Source organism: Xyrauchen texanus, chromosome 8 (assembly GCF_025860055.1).
Source record: "Xyrauchen texanus isolate HMW12.3.18 chromosome 8, RBS_HiC_50CHRs, whole genome shotgun sequence".
In the NCBI taxonomy this organism is placed as follows: domain Eukaryota; kingdom Metazoa; phylum Chordata; class Actinopteri; order Cypriniformes; family Catostomidae; genus Xyrauchen; species Xyrauchen texanus.
In genome coordinates, this window is record NC_068283.1 from 46,033,058 (window position 1) to 46,037,399 (window position 4,342).

Below are 4,342 nucleotides of genomic sequence, written 5' to 3' on the forward strand. Positions count from 1 at the left end.
GTGTACTGTAGGTTGTGTTGGACCGAGCTCCAGTGTTCTTGAGTTGTGTTGCCCAGCTGCAGAACTGATCAGTGGCACTGGGCAAAAACAATCGAACAAATAGCACAGGAAGTGAGCGGTGGCTCAAACACCCCGCCCCTTCCTGCCGCTACGGGACCAGCCCCTACCGCAAGGGTCATGATATTTCCTCCCTTTGTGTGCGCCCCTGGAGAGCGCCAAAATGTCCATCACCAACACACTCCCATTGGAGCACTCTGTTGTGTGGACTCTCTGAAATGTCACCCTTTATTTTGCATGGGCGCTCGCTCGCCTGTTGCTAAGGATGAGGTCACCGCATGACTGTCCCTGAAGTGAGCGCAATAGAATGCTGAAAAGCTCTGTGATGTCATAGTTGAGCCAAAGGGAAGGTTCTGTTGATGCGACTGCATTCAAAGGACGAGGCTGAAAATAAAAGGGATGGCTCATCAAAAAATTACATTTCTGTCATTATTTACTTACCCCTTATTTGTTCCAAACCTGTATGTTGTTATTCATGTTCCTCACACAAACCGTCAGGTGTCAGAAGACGTTATGGTACATTGTTTTTGGTCATTTTAGGCACTTTATATCCAAGATTCTTCAACTAATCTCCTTTTGTGTTCCATGAAACAAACAGCAAAGGTTTTGGTCAACATAGGGGTAAATAAATGACACAATTTTCCTTTTTAGATGAACTATTCTAGGGAAATGCGAGACCAACGCTCCACTAAACACATCCGTGTTCGGCTAAAGGGATGGTTCATATTGACGGGGATGCAGAACCACAGAGAATGAATTCAACAGGGAGTTTTTGTAAGCTTTGCTGCTCAGAAATGCAGCTTTTGTTCTAGAGTGGAACATTTACATGCAGCTTTGTGTGTCAAAGAGAGAAAAGGAGAGAGAGAGGGGCAGACAGACATGCCTAAAGCCCACCCTGTGTCCCACTGTCTCCACAGCACCAGAGAGAAAGAGAGACAAAGACTTGTGGCTACAGCAGTCTGGGGATTTCTGCAGCGTGTCTGGGAAAACACTACTGATGAGCTCACAAGCACATGCTACTGAGCTCAGTTACCAAACCACATCCAGATATCAGAGCACACGGGTTATTCTATGAAACGGATACCTTTGCCGGTGTAATAGTGTGATTGGTTTTTTACGTTTATTTTGGTAAAGTAAAATGATAATGTTGGGATTTAACTAAGCCTTAAGAAAGCTATTAGGGCGACAGTTTCACAGTTTAATTTGACATGACAAGCCTTGAGCTCAACATCATGAAACTACAAGGTACTTCTAAGACAGAGAATTACTGTAACTGTTGGGATTTCTATCAATATCCAGGGATTAACTTGGACTGTCCGGAATGGTGTTTCGGGCACCTTCAAATGAAAAAATAAAATAAAGAAAAGTAAGAAAAAATATCTGTTTTATTTGCTAGCAGATATACAGTGAAATATTTGATAATTTAACAGAATTATTTAATTACAAATGAAATGATCTGCATGTCAATTTAAATAAAAGGTTGACAAATGTACATGTAACAAATAATTACAACAAATATTGATGTTGAGCCTTTTACTATATAATAGAATAATAGAATAATAGAATTTAATAGTCTTGCATATCTGGCCTAGGGCACCAGAATCACCACACAATTACAGGTTTCCCCCCACCTCCAAAATCCTAATATAACCCCTGCCAATGTCCACTTTTCAGTTATCGGATGTTGACTAGATAAATAAATAATAAAGTGACAAAAAAAAATTTAGATTTCAACAACAGAAAGTATTTTTATACACACATAAAGGACAAAAATGGCTCCCATTTTTGTAGAATAACCCAAATATGCTCGTCGTATATACACCGATCAGCCACAACATTAAAACCACCTGGCTAATATCGTGCAGGTCCCCCTCGTGCCACCAATACAGCGCCGACCTGCATCTCAGAATAACATTCTGATATTATATTCTTCTCAGCACAATTGTACACATTTACATTTACAGAAATACTCAAACCAGCCCATCTGGCACAAACAATCATCCATGTGATTATCTAATCAGCCAATCGTGTGGCAGCAGAGCAGTGCATAAAATCATGCAGATACGGGTCAGGAGCTTCAGGTAATGTTCACATCAACCATCAGAATAGGGAAAAATATGATCTCAGTGATATGGACAGTGGCATGATTGTTGGTTCTTATAGCAAAATCTGTATTTATTGAAAATGTATGAATATATTGACAGTTTTATATTGACAATATTAACATTGAACAATGAAAATGAAATAAACATAAGAAGAGTTTAGATTAAATATGTTTTATTTGATGAGAAGTCAGTATTTACAAGTCATGACAAATTAATTAAAATCCATAAAGTAATAATATATATATATATATATTTCATAAACAGTGTTGGGTGTCATGTATTACAAAGGAATTCATTACTGTAATTAAATTACTTTTCATAAAAAGGGATTACTTTTAATTTTCAGTAATTTAATTAGTTACTTCTGATGTAATGGAGTTAAATACTGTATAGACTATAGAACAATTCTACATAAAACAATAGTGAATTTAAATTCGAAATTTAAAATCTAATGTTAAAATGTATGTCTGCTAATTCAACGCTGCCCCCTTAAATTCTTTGGTTAGTTCATGAATAATTTATTAGATTTTATATGATTTAATTTAAATAATTAAAAGAACAGTTTCATGTCTATCTTTGTATTTATCATCCGGTCGAGGTTGATCAGGGGTTGAGAAAGTAATTAGTAATAAGTAATGATAGAGTAATTAGTAATCTAATTACACTGTAGAAGATGTAATTATTAGTTAGTATAATTAACTACTTTTTTAAAGTATCCCAACACTGTTCATAACAGTTATAAAACGTTTCAGGAGGTGTCCTGCAAACCCAGTTGAGGACCACAAGGAGATGTTTGCTAAACTCCATGTCTGTTTTTGGCTATGTGCACAAGTGAAAGTGTAAGAAAAACGGCGGGAACACGGCACATGGGGGGCACATGGGGGCGGAGGCGCAGTGCAATAGTAAAAAGGGATGGATGGCGCGCAAACAACAGGCAAAAGAAAGAATGCGGGGTGGTCTGTGCAATGACATCATCCCTCATTTGCATAAACCTCAGTCTGCTCGCCGATTGGCCACGGGCCTCAGAAACCAAGCCGCTCGCGCTATTCATCCCTTTCAATTTCACCCGCACGTCCCGGACCGTGGACCGTGTGCGCGTGCGTGCGGCGTTTCATTCTCTGCTGCGAGGAGACGCGCATCTCTTTTATCGCCGGTAGATCCTGAATCAGCCCCAAAGAGCTTCAGACTACTGGTTTTTATTTCACAAGTTGTCGGTTTTCATCGATTCACAGTGCCGACCACCGGCTGGCTGTGTTCCGTCAGGACGAATAGAATAAAAAGCAGAGGAGACGCGAGGACCGACAGGGCGTAGCTGGAGGAAAAGCGCTTTAGATTCGGTAAGATTCTCCGGGTGCCAATATTAGAAAGCCATTAGAGAGCCAGCTTTTCATTTGAAGCGTTTTTTTAACCATGCAAAACTCTCAAAAAGATCTCAAGAAAAGGATGCATGTCAAGTCGAATAATGCATTATATGTACATTCCTGTTCTCGTTTGTCATTATAATAGCGGCGGAATAAATGAGATCATCACATGAGAATGCCGCTGAGCGATCAGGTTTCACACCGGTTTGATTTATAATCTGAAATATGTCACACATAGTCTGGTTATGGTTTACACGATCGGCTTAGATTGCCTTTCTTTTATTCCGTGTTGCCTTGTTCATCCTTTCTTTCAGTTTCAATGGTGGAGTCTGGGCGGTGACGGGACACTCTCTCTTCTGTGGTCGAATTGAATCACGGACAGTTGTTCAGAAAACACATATTACACTGACAGATGAAGCAGAGGACATTATTATACGGGACATTATTATGCGAAGTGTTTTTTATGTAGTAGTTTTATTTTACAGCAGTTTGTCTCTTTGGTCTGGTTCTTTTGTTCTGCGCCTCCTCCACCCGCCCGGTCCAATTATTCACCCTTTCGGTACCTCCAGTATTTACCCGTTCTTTCCATATGCGTGTGATATTTAAGACCCAGACGCTTTATATGTGGCTATTATAGGCTATTTAAGAATTAATAATTATCCTAGTGAAAATGTGCCGTTAATACCCGACAGCGCCAGACAAACACCAGAATGTCACATCAAAACCGAAATATCCAAACATAATATGTTAAAAATCAATTCACAGGTCCACATGTGCTTTACAACGCGTCACATTCATAGTAAACGCCAAGCGTTAGTG

At 39.5% G+C, this 4,342-nt stretch overlaps 1 protein-coding gene across 1 annotated transcript in view; it reads left to right on the top strand.

The window, feature by feature from the left end:
- Positions 1 to 3,234: 3,234 nt before the first annotated feature.
- LOC127648279 (fibrous sheath CABYR-binding protein-like) overlaps positions 3,235 to 4,342 on the top strand; it is a 391,397-nt gene continuing 390,289 nt past the window's right edge. Inside the window, exon 1 of the mRNA XM_052132868.1 lies at positions 3,235 to 3,499. The gene's annotated coding sequence lies outside the window, so the exon portion shown is untranslated. The remainder of the gene's footprint in view (positions 3,500 to 4,342) is intronic.